General features: G+C 40.4%; 1 protein-coding gene across 2 annotated transcripts in view; it reads right to left on the bottom strand.

The window, feature by feature from the left end:
- Positions 1-11651, bottom strand: part of FUT9 (fucosyltransferase 9) — a 197147-nt gene extending 185496 nt beyond the window's left edge. For both annotated transcript variants that reach the window (XM_019627438.1, XM_019627437.1), the window contains exons 1-2: positions 11447-11651; positions 10897-11146 (exon numbers count right to left, since the gene is read on the bottom strand). The gene's annotated coding sequence lies outside the window, so the exon portion shown is untranslated. The remainder of the gene's footprint in view (positions 1-10896; positions 11147-11446) is intronic.
- Positions 11652-13211: the final 1560 nt, after the last annotated feature.

Here is a 13211-nt window from a genome sequence, read left to right as displayed (position 1 = left end):
ATATGTGACTCCGAGACTTTGAAAATTAAACAAAGCCTTGCATTTAATTTGTGACCCTGTTTTCAATTTCTAGAAGTATTAATATATAAGCTATATAAAATCTGGAGGTTTCACTATAAATATGAAATCATTTTAAATGCTTCAGGATGTCACAAAACTAGGAAGGAGTTTCAGAATTTGGATATTTACAGGGCTGGCTGAGTGGCTCAGTTGGTTAAGAGCTCGCTCAAGAGTTTGAGCTCTGAGCAACAGCGGTTCAAGTCCAGCCTGAGCTGAGCAGCCGCTGAGCTGCCAACAGGTAGCAGGATGGCTCAGCTTAAAAAAATAAAAAAAAAAGTGGATATTTACATGGCTATAACTAAACCAATGGTTACTAAAAACTCTTAAAGATTATTCCAGCTCAAATATTCTACACATCTTCCATTCAGTTATTACTCAGGGGACATAATTTTCTCAAATATCTCATGGTAAGTTCAATGTTAATGGATATTGCTACTTTCAGGTCACCTCTACAAAGATGTATTGAATACCCTCCCACGCATAAGTTGGGGAGCTAGGCACTAGGGTTAGGAAGATTAATAAGCAACCCATTTCAGAGTAATCCAGTGGAGGAAATACATAAATATATCAGGCTGATATGATGTATAAGGGCATAATGTGGTGCAGATAATCTTGCACATTATACCAAGACAGAGAAAGGGCATGCTTCCTAGCTTGGGGTATAGGGGATGCCTATTAGAGAAGATGACAGCTATGCTCAGTCTTGAAGGAATAGTCTACAAGTAAGCAGAATAAAACAGCAATGAACCTTTTCCTTGTATTAGAGAAACATTAAGGCCATGAGGAAACATGCATATATCCCATTTGTGTTTAATGGTTTTTATTTAAAATTTACTATAATTATACAAAATTGACATTTCTAATATTCTGTGGTTTAGATTCAAATTTTAACTTCCTGACATAAAAATTCTATTTTTTTTAACTTTATTGGGGAACAATATGTTTTTCCCAGGACCCATCAGCTCCAAGTCAAGTTGTTGTCCTTCAGTCTTCGTTGTGGAGGGCACAGCTCAGCTTCAAGTCCAGTCACCATTTTCAACCTAGTTGCAGGGGGCACAGCCCACCATCCCATGTGGGAGTCGAACCGGCAGCCTTGTTGTTAAGAGCACACACTCTAACCAACTGAGCCATCTGGCCACCCCAAAATTCTCAATTCTTTAATCTGCCTTACACTATAATCTGTATAGTCAGGAATAACTAATTAAGAGTACAATGATGCATTTTAAGTACAATATATTTGCTGTAAAAGCTTCCTTCTTGGACTCTGCCTTAGTGAGGGGTTCATTAATCTCAGGTTTCACATGTTTAAAGCATTCCATCATTAGGAAGTAGCAAGGATAAACATACATCACACCACCGATAAGGAGCCTACCAAAACAACCATTTATTGAAGTCTTTTGTCATTGTTGGGAAACAATTTCCCATGGGTCTCTCACATTCCTGCACATTTTATAAAAGAAGCACTGGCTGCTTTTGTTCTGAACTATTTGAAAAATATATTTGTAAAACAAACAGCCTTGGAAGAATGAAATAGCATCTCCTCCTAAAGCGAAGGGTGGTGTGCTTACTATCCATTATAAAAGGTTTCCATTCCTTAAATTCAGGGTCCCTTTCTTACAATGTTTCAATATGACTTGGTCTGCTCTCTGTTGCCTTGTAGAAATTGGGAACCAGTGCAAATATTCTGATACTCTTGCTACTGCTATTGTTGTGAATGATGAAGTGTCCTTTATCTCTGATCCAGGAGTAATGTTTTCTACCAGATCCATGGATCTGTGGCAGGCTTTCACATCAGCTTAAAAGCAGAATTACATCTCACACCCTTCAGAGTTTTTGATAATGTTGGTGATGAGGATGGGATGCTGACAGAGAAATGGCTTTCTTTCTGGAAAAAGAAGGATGGGGTCTCACAGGTCCATTAATGGGATTTGAGGGAAGTCTCTGGAAATCAGTGGCAAATTATATAGTCAACTGGGCAACAAAGAGCTCTCCACTTTTTTGCCTCTTAAGAAAGAAAAATTGAGGATGTCACGGCAGGCTAAGTAACAAGAAATAGGTAAAATACAGATGCCAAAATGTTGTTCTGTGGCTAATTCTCTTCTAGATGGAAGGACTTCCTTGCCACGTTGGTGGCCAGTCTCTGAGCTGAAGCACTAATTATAACTTAGTAAAAAGATTTGTGCTGGGTAAGCAGAAGTCTGCTCCCCATGTCAGACAACAGTTAGAGAGATGCACACATACAGTAAGTGTGAAAGGGGGAACTCCGTGACTAGAAAACAGATGAGTTATTAAAAGTTTGACTGGTTCACATGGAAAGGCGGAGGCATGAGCATACTGCTCGTTAAGGAATAACGGCAAGTAATAAGTTGTCTTATGGCCAAACCTCTCCTTCATTCTCTCATCCCAAACTTAGACCCAAATGGAGTAAAATCTCTCAGGGTTTGTTTTTGTTTTTTGGGGTTTTTTTTACAGAGGGTTCTGGCTGCTGCAAGGGAGTGTTAGCTCTCTTGGGGAGATTTTCCTGAGATAGAAAACATCCTGTGGGAAACCAGAGATGAGGCATTTATTGGGTTGTCGGAAAAATCATGACGTATTTTTTCTGGTTTTCGTTACAAAAATGTGTCATGTCTTTTCCGATAACCCAATACTAATATCTGAGCTCTTACTGCCCTGGATTGAGTTTAGAATTCTGATGAAGCTGACCCACTGAAGAGTGAGAAAGAGACGCAAAGAAATCTAGGTAAATTGTTAAGGTCACCACCACTGTGCAAGGAAACTCCCCCAGCCTCGATGTTGAAACCATCAAGAACTTAAGAGAGGCTATCTAGACAATGGGGCATCTAAAGAAGGTCACCTCGGTGAGGATGAGTCAGTCAGAGGTCACAAACCCCATGGCCTTAGCAAAGAAGCAATGTGGCGATGGTTTTTAAGTCCAGGGATTCCCAAGGCTGAAATAGGTGGTACTTGCCACGAGGGCCTTGCGTTCCCACATAGAGTATTGGGTGGGCCAAAAATACTCAAAGTTCATTTGATTATTCCACGAGCCATTGCCACATTACTTGAACTGAGAGTGCATATGAAGCCTCTCTTTTTTTCCTGCTCCTGATTCCTCTCTGCCCCTTTATCCTGATCTATAATTTAAAGAGAAACATAAGTAGAGGACAAGGTATCCCTATCCCCAACAGGGATCAAAGGACATACTCATATGCACCCACCTGAGTATGCTGGATCATTCCAGGGGAGAGAAGGAGTGAAGCTTTATGAATATGTTGAAGGCAGATGCCCAAGTTGCTCTGTTACCTGGATCTACAGAACACTCAGATTCAGCTAATGGGGGTTAGGGAGAATTTACAGTGGGAAAGTCAAGCTAATCTGATCTTGATGGACAACTTTGGGCCAATTTAATGTGATAAAATTTTTTGTTGTTTTTACATCTGATTGTATAGGAGGAATTAATGTGTTATATGCTTATATTTCATCACCCATTAAGTGCCTGGAAGATTATCACAATTGGGAAAGGCCACATGTAGGGAAGTGCTAATGGAACATGTAAATCACTTTCTAGTCTTCACTCTGTTTCAACCCAGCTGGTCCAATAGAAACAGTTTCAAATCCCTGGAGGAAAAAAGGAAACCACAGCCCTGATTACAGACTTGAAGACAATCTGGGTAGTAAAAGATGCAGTATTTTAACATGTAGTATGACCAGTGAAAAAGAAAGAGGACTAGAAGCTTAGAATGGATTATTACCAACTGCTCATATAACTAAATCCATTGCACAGACTAAACATTTTCTGTAGTACCTCGGACAGTGTCCATACCTTCCTTTCTACCCCACTCACTCCTAAGGACAAATATCCACTCACATTCATGTGTCACAGTCACCAATATACATTTGTAATAACCCCCCAAGTAACTACAGGCTATCTCCAGGAGTAGCTAAATTCCTCTGCCATCTGCCATCAGTAGGTGGGTCGTATGAGTGCCTCTACCCTCTGCTGTAGGAAGCTTTAACTATATCATGATATCCTGTTGATGACAATGTCAGAAGTTTCTATTAGCAAGGCCTTGACTGTGGTGTTATCATGTTTCCACCAGCCAGGGTGGCTGATAAACCCTGACAAATCAGGGCTCTGCTTGTCAAATATTTTCTTGGGACTCTATGGGCAGATTTGCAGTAGTCAATCCCTCAGGCAGTCAAAGAAAAACTGCCATCTATTCAACTCCAACTAACAAAGAAGATGCCCAGCATCTTAAATGAATTTTTGGGAACTGGAAACAGTATGTGCCTCGCTTGCACATTCTATGTACACCTTCATTTCAGCATCCTTTGACTGAGGCCCAAACCAATACACCGTGTTCGAAACTGTCCAGTCAGCTGCAGTATACTCTCACATCTGGGTCCCCGCATCCCTAAGAGATCTGTGAGATACAAGTCTCTTTGGCTAATAATTCTACTGACTGGAGACTCCGGAAAAGGGAGACAGCCTTGAACTTGCAGGTTCTCTTTGGTGTTTCGGAATGGTCACCTCCCTGTCATGCAGGTTACAACCCTACCAGGTACATATCTTTTGAGAAGCAGCTATTAGATTGCTGCTGAGCTCCTATCAAAATTGAACTCCTTACCCATGGAGGTTTTATGACTGTCTGCTTGCTTTGCATTTTGGGGTGGGTCAACTCAGACTCAGTGATTAACTGTGAGAAAGGGCACTACAGACTCACTTAACAAATGGTATATTCAAGCCCTCGGCTTGCCTGGCTCATGGGGCATCTCAGTTTTACATGAAAAAATGGCTCTCCAAAACTGTTGCAAGGAAACTTGCAAGGGCCCTAAATTTAATTCTCTGCTGAATCTGCCATTCCCTGCCGGACAGCTCTGACTATGATTTGATCTACATTCCCCTTAATCTTACCAAGAAATGTATCAGGAATAGCAGGGTATGTCCCCAGCTTCTGCATTTCCCATGCGAAATACCTACCAACACCTCTGCCTGTCTTTCCTATTCCCATTTCTGTAACTATTGCTTAGCATTCAGTGAGGCAGACAAATGCCACCAGGATGTTGATGTGGATAAACAGGACAAGGTGGATTGACTACCCTCATGCAGCCCGTCCAAAACAAGGACTAGAATCAATTACTCGTGATTAACTTAGAGGGCAAAATCTCAGACCCTTCCTGGATCTTGTCCATCAGCAGGGACTGGCTACTGAAATAGCCCAGTTGTCTCCCATAGGTCAAGGCAGTGAAGCCATCATTATCATTAACAGCCTATGTCCCTTTATAGCATACACTCATACCTACTCAATAGATATTCATTATTAGAATAAATGGGATACAGAGATTTAAAATTACCTGTTTAAATTGGAATATATGTTGTTAAAACACAGTTTATAAACATTTAATGATTGAATAGATATTACATATATTGTTCACTGTCTCCATTCCCTCCCTCTTCTATACATTTCCTTTTAATGTACCTTAAAGATTTAGGTTTCTTAAAAGACAAATTTGATATTTTGAACTTATGTTAAAAGTATAAAATTAGCTATATTTCCTTTAAAAACTTACCCTATGACCTACGAGGATTGAATCAACCTCGTTATTAGCATGGGACATTCTATATCAGTTCATAATAATAAGTTCCTGCATTGTGAAAAAAAAATTTGTCAGTGTTAAAATTAATATGGAAATCAATGTAAACATATGCTATTTTAAACACAGATTATTTCCGTGCCAAAACTTACTCATGGCATACGGCCATCCATTTTGGCATAGCATATTAAGACTAAGTTGTAGTCTTATTTTTCTCTGGACACCCTTGTTCAGTAACATGGCGGCTGCCCTGGATTAAAGCCAGATGTTTATTCTTATCTGTCTGTCCAGTTATACTGGAAGCTGATTGAAGTCAGGACCTATATCATATTCATTCTCGTGTCTGTAGTTACCACTTCAGTTCTTGCCAGGTAGTAGGCCCTAATAAGTGGAGGCTGAATTAGACTCCAAAGAAATTAGGTTATGGAGGCCTTAGAGATGTACAATAGATTTCTCCTTTCAGTTAAGTCTGCATCTTAATTGGTTTAAAGAAGGCCATTTCCTAAAACAAAGTTTCCTTTTCTGCTTTTAAAGCAGCCACCCAGCAGTCCAAGATCACAGAGTCCCCTAACTCCCATCAACCCAGGCACAAACAATGCAGTTAAACAAGTGATGCCATACTCTTCCACATAGATATCAACCTATATTACGATGTTACTCAGATTTCTAGGTGAGATCACACTGATGAGCCCTCATCACCAAGAATGTATTTGAAAGGTTTTTTTTGGTTTTTTTTTCCCAGTAATGACGGTTGTTCCCCATTGATTTAGTCATTTACTTTAACTCATCTGGCTGGACATTGGTGAAGAGAAAGCTAAAAGTGCCAGGATTTTTAATTGTGGACTTGGAAATTTGTGAAACAAATTTATCTTCCCTGACCATTGATGTATTTGCAGACTATGGTGACAAAAAACCCCACAAAATACATGGATATACAAACTTTCTCTGTGGTGACAAAAAGGCTAAATATGCATAGAGATAAAACTATACGTTTATTTCCTGTTTTGCTTACAGAAACCAAAATCTGTTTTTAGGACTATTTTCTAATGAACTATCTATTAAAAGTAAAAATGGAAGTGTCCATAATATAGTTACCATGAAAGAAACTGATAGCATATGACTGAGCATTTATAATAAAACATTAAGCAAAAAATATTTAAGGATTTTGGGGTGAACAATGACAGTTAAATTTTAAAAATATTTCCCAAGTGTTGAGTAAATTGGGAAAGAGTGAGCAGTAAAACATTACTTTCAACTATGATGGTTACAAGACCTCTCTGAGGAAGGCACAGGTTTTTATTTCATTTCATTTTCATTTTTCTTTAATATCCAAACAGATTTCTCCTTTATTACCTTCTTGAAATAAGGGGGAAAACTGATATTTACTTTATAGAAAGATATGTAGCATGGAGTTGGAGACCTGGATTCTAATTATTTCTATTAATTACTTAAGAACCTTGGGTAAGTTATTAAAAGTGATGGAAATAGAATGTCCTCTACATCCTCTAATTAATGTCTAAACTCTGTGATTTCTTCTATTAAGAATGCCAAGCATCCCATGTGCAGCTAAGTGAATAAAAATGATTTTCACATAATCCCATGTTAAAGTCAGATAATCTAAAAGTTTCTCTCCTGTAGAAATTTCAATTGTACATGAGAGTTGATCTTATGAGAGTATCACTTTGACAGCAGTACTGTAAAACTTTGGTTGAATCATCATGCTAGTTTTAAAATATTAATTTGCTTATTTGCTCTTTGAGAATGCTTTTTGTAATATTCCTTCTACTTCCGAGTAAAGATAGAAAACAGAGCCATCTGTAAACATTTATGTAATAGTCTGAAACTTACAAATACAATTTAAGGATTATTTTGAATTAATAAAATTTGAAGCACTTTATAATATACAAATTGTTGTAAATTTGTAAACAAAAATGCAAATGCAAAAATCAATAAAAATGAATAATACATCCACAAATGTAAATAGGAAAGTATGAGAAATATATAGTAAACTATGAAAATATGTAGTTATCCCTCCACTGAATCTTCTTGCCTTCATAAGACAGTAAATCACTTGGCTCTTTATCAAATACTGTAATTTTATATAAAACTATGTGAGAATGTGTGTTTTCCTTCTTTCAAGGTTTTGTTTCTAAGTTTGTCTAGAATTTTATTTAGGCTAGTTAGCTTACATAAAATAGTTTGCCTATAATCCCTGGATTTTACTGAATAAAATGAATGCATCACTTTATTTTTTAAAATTATATTTTTATGGCTGTCAATAAGGAGACATTTCTTAAAATTCAAGTTGGAAAACAGCTGTTATTCCAAATACCGAAGTAATAGAAGCTGCATTTAGTTACCTTTACTTGGGTAAAGAATTTAAGCAAGTATCCATAGGTTTTTATCCTTTCTCTCTCTCGCTCCCTCCTTGCCTGATGTCCCTTCCTCAGCCTACCCCCCTTCACCTCTCTCACAAGCCAAAAATGCTTTCACATGGAATATTCAACTAATTACAGTCTATAGCTGAAATTATCTAAATTATCTATATCATTTCCACAATTTTAAATTACTCTTTACCTCTGTAAACATTTAATTTAGACCTATCCCATCCTCTAGGTGGCATACAGTTATGAGCATTATAAGATCCAAGTTAATGATATTCAAAGATATGCCATTCAAATATCCGTATGCCTTGTCTCCCCAAGTGTAATATTTAGTTGTTTCTGCATAGCCTTAATAATGACAATGACATTAAATTTAGGCAGTTCTAAGTTCCAGGTCACCAACAGTTCTTAACAAAAATTCCTGGCATAATTTATGGCATATTAATTACTTGCATTCTCATAGACCATTTTAATATTGCATGGATACAAGCATACATCCTTACAAAAGGAATGATGAGACATTTCTGGCATTGTAAAGAATTTGACATTAATTATAATTATGTGAGTAGATATTGCCCTGAAGTCGTCATTTACACAATTATGGGCAATCATTGATCAGTCAGCATTGTTCTTTGCTTTCCCTTTTGTTCAACCGGGATGTATGTTTTCCAATACAGATGCATTGTTGTTGGACATACTGCATATAATAAGCATTCAACTGTTATCCAAAGTGTAAGAGCATTTAGAGAAAAAAAAATTAAATGATCTTTTGATTCAGTTCATAGCTTACCTATTATCAAGTCACCTGATATGACCAATGTGAATATTTGCAGTAATTGTAAGTTTAAATACTTAGTCTTGAATATTCTTCTTAGTCAAGCACTGATTTTGCTAACTAAAATTTCCAAATTTAGAAAACCAACAATCAAGTCATTACTCACAGCCCCTCCTGACTTTATATGCAGTGCCCACATTTACCTACACCCACCCGTCAGAGGCTTGCTCACTACATTCCTGCCTATGTTTACAAAGGAAAAGAAAAATAAAGACAGGGATACAGTTTGAACACAAAATTAAAAAAAAAAAAACCTTGACGTTGGAGTAGGCACGATTTTAAGGCAATCTTCACTAGACAAATTCTCTAGATAATCATTCAACTTTCCCTCTATTTTTGGTGTAGGCAGAGATTTGCTCTTTTAAAGGTGAGGAAGCATACATCTCTCTCCATCAACTTCGAGAGCAAGAACGACAATTTAATTCTAATTTCCTTAAAATTCTTTAAAATCACATTAATATTACCAGGAAATTTATATTCACACACTACATACTCAATTGGGGCACCTTGTAAAGTTTCCAACACTTACTTCTGAATATTCTTCATTGCTTAGAACGCAAGCCCTATGGCCAAGGGCCAAGAGTAAAACATGCTCAAGTTAATTCCATTTCATCACTCCTTTAAAAAACTAAATTATAAATTGTGTGGGGATAGTTTTGTTTTTAAGATTTCAATACATGGGGAATCAGGAATACAAATTTTAGTATTTAAATTCTCTCCCCCTGTGCTCATTCCTTCATCTCCTTTGCTCATATTCATTCACTGAACACAACTCTCTTTTTTCTCTCAAGCCAAACAGAAATACTAAAACGTTAAACGTGGTTTCACAAGAAAAGGGCTGCTGTCCAAAGAAAACTTTTACAGAAAGACCATCTTGGGTGCTGATATACTACAAACACTGGAAACACCTAGATAGTGCAGGTACCTTTTCTGATCCTACTATGTGTTTCTGTTAGCCACCAAAACTAAAAAAAAAAAAGAAAAAAAAAAAAAAGGCTTTTGGCTTATTGCAAATTCGAAGGGTGAGGTTAGTGCTACTCTAATCTCCTTCAAGAAAAAGCTTCTTATCCTCAAGAGTTACTGAGCTTTTGATAGTGTTATTGCTGAGGGCGCTCCATCACCCAGTCAGGTGCATGGTTCTCAACCTGGAACCAAGATCGATTCCGGAAGAACAGGTATGTAGGGGCGTTCCTTGTGAGCAGCGTCCCCATGTTATATTAGAGGCTAAGATGCCTCTAAATGAGCACAACGAATCGGAGCGATGTAAACGGTTGTTTAAAACAACCGTTTTTAAAACAACCATAACAAAAAAGTTTAGTCTCAAAGGGTTTGTTTTTTTGTCTGTCTTTTTTTCACGCTTGATCATCCCCTAAAGAGCCCAGGTGCTGAGAAACACACAAAGTAACTGTACACAAGCCAGGATCACCGTGTGTCTGTGTCAATTTCCTGAGATGACTGTCAGATGAGCTGGAGAGGCACGAACGTGTGGAGGGAATGAGGTCAGAATTCACTGGGAGGACCATTTGCTCTGCGAAGGAAGACGGCGGGACAGCGGGGGCTCGCGAGCTAAGCTTTGGGAAAGGAGGGAAGGTGGGTTAGGGCGGACTTTGTGGAGGAGGCTTTGTCAGTGTGAGACCGGGTGAAGAGTGGCAGATGGGGGCGTTTGCGGGCTGGCAGAAGCGGGAAAGCAGAAGGGGGAAACGCGGGGAACGTGAGGACAGAGAGGACACTGTTTGGGGTAACGGGAGGGTCGGGGCCATTCCCTGCCGCTGCTAGGGTGGGAGCTCCAGGGCTGGAAAGTGAGGCGGGACCGAGGGCTGCCCGGGAGGGAGAGGGGTTCAGGTTGCCAGCAGGTGGAGTTGAAATCAAACAACCCCTCGGGGATCACCAAGCAGCTCCCTCCGAGACCACCTGCCTGGAGGTTGAGGGATCACAGCAGGTGGTTTGGGGTACCTCCTAAAGCAAAAGAGGCTCCCTCCGCGCCTAGCCTTGCGTCCGACCCCCTGCGCTCCCCGAGCTACTCACCGGTCCTGAGATGAAGCGCCATCCGGGCGCGCGCGAGGGCTGCGCGGCGCAGGCGGCAGGCAGGGCCCGGCGGCGGCGGCGGCGGCGCTGTCCTAGGCGCGGGACTGGAACTGGGGGACACAGAGGTGGCTGTAGCGGCGGCGGGGGCGCAAGGAGCTGCCGGCGGGGAGGGCGGTGAACCCGAAGCTGCCGCGCCGCGCGCGCTCTCTGCCCATCTCCGGATCCGCTAAAGCGGCTACTGCTGCTGCCGCTGGAGGGGAGGGAGGCGAGGAGGAGGAGGAGGGGAGGAGACACGCGGTTAGGAGGGAGGGGAGAGAAATGGGGGTGGAGGAGAGAGTGGGGAGAAGGGGAGACGATCACCCAGAGTGGAGAGGAGGGAGGGAGAGAGGCGCGCACCAGCACATCAAAGGTTCCCAGCAGAAGAGCTCGGGGAGGAGAAATCCTTGATGAAGTGATGGGTCGCTCTCCCCCTCCCCCACCTCCCGTCCCCTCTCTCTCCCTTCGCGCCCTTTCCTTGGGCCCTTCCGCCCAAGGCTCAGGCTGGGGTTACCCTGGCTCGGCAGCAGCCGGGGCTTCTGCGCTCTGGTGAGGTTGCTGAGCCCATGAGGTGGCCGCGACAGCTCTCAGCGCCACCGGCCTGAGGCACCTGTGCGCTCACACACCGCCGACCACTCCATTGCGGCGGCTCGCGGCCGGGGATCTGCGGGCCCTTGCTCTCCTTCTGTTCCCTTTCTGGTCAAATTACAATCATGATTGTGCATCCACGACATCTGTGCCGTCCCCCTATTGCTGTCTGCTTCCCTGGGCGCTCTTTTGGCACAAAGTGTCGGGGCAAAAGGCGCCAGCGGAGAGCTCAATGCAGGCCACCATCGCCTGCCCCTTGGAGCTGATGCCTGGGCAGCGGTGGCAGTGTTTGTTTGCCGCCCGGGTGGCCCATCGAACGAGGTAAAAAACAACAACAACAAAAACAAAAAACGCAAAAAAAAAAAAAATTTCTATGACCCGATTCCCTGGGACTTTGTTCTCGATTATCTAGGAAGGTTGTAAGTGTGAAGGGCACGGGGGCAGTCTATTATCTTCCGTCTTGGTTCTCCTCTTTCCGTTTCCCAACATCTTAGAAAACCAGGACATGACTTAACACGTTTAATAGAAATATTTCTCCATCTGTTTATTGCAGAGCTTTTTTTTATTTTTTTCACCCTAGTTCTAGGATTGGACCCTATTGTGGATTTTCTTGGCTCTGTTCGACTGTGAATCGGTCTTATTTATTCGCGAACTACAGACTCCCATGAAAATAAATACTGCATTTAGCGCTTATACACTCACAAGATAGAGGGTGTGAATCCACGTTTTCAGTAAATATAAAATAATCAGGACACTACTGACTGATTTCCATGAACCATATTTTTTTGTTTGTTTCATAATCTTTACTTGATAGTTGAGGGTAGGCAGGGAGCAAATAGATTATTTGCATTATATATATCTATATCTATATATCTATATATAGATATAGATATATAGATATATATGACTAGGATAAGCAAGTAATAAAACTCTCCTCAAATAACATAACATAAAGTGGTCAAATTACTCTTTGTGATTACCCTAGACTAGAGGGAAAGAGTTTCTGATTTTGTTTGTGTGTGTGCGCGTGTGTGTGCTTGTTTGTGTTTTATTTTAGAAGTTTTTTCAGTTACTTAAGAGTCATTTTTTAAAAGCCAAAAGGATGTTAACCTTTAAAATAAATAAATTAGGCATTTTACTTTAACTAAGTGTGTCTTATATAACAAATGTACTCATATTAAAATAGGTGCACTCTCAGTTGTAAATGCAGTATGGAGAAGCATTTTTAATGCAATAAAGCATACCCAAATATTGATGTAAAGCCTCTAGATCTTCCCATATACATTTACATGAAAAAAAAAAAACAAAACAAAAAACTGTTAGTAATAAGGTATTACCCAATGGTCTAGGTATTCTCAACTTGCTAGAATCTTTCCTGTGGAGTATATCTGCCAATGGAAAATCTGGTTTCACATCTGCCTGATAATCTGAATGAGAGAAGCACCTCCCCATCAAGGGAACAGATTTCAAACTCTCCTAAAACACCTCAGATTTAAAAGGCATGTGTTACGGTCTCCAGATGCTTAGCGTTGCACCATGCAAATTCACCATATGCTCTTCTTTCAAAGAAGACCATAGACAGAACATGGTTGGTGAAGACCTGTGCCTCATTTGACTCTAAGTCTTCTCAGCTGTGACTGTATTAATAGACGTGAGCAGTAAAATTTTCAAATACTGGTGGTTCCTTGGGC

Source organism: Hipposideros armiger, unplaced genomic scaffold (assembly GCF_001890085.2).
Source record: "Hipposideros armiger isolate ML-2016 unplaced genomic scaffold, ASM189008v1 scaffold_731, whole genome shotgun sequence".
NCBI classification, from domain to species: Eukaryota; Metazoa; Chordata; class Mammalia; order Chiroptera; family Hipposideridae; genus Hipposideros; species Hipposideros armiger.
The sequence above is the reverse complement of the archived record's forward strand: the minus strand, read 5'-3'. Positions and strand labels throughout refer to the sequence as shown.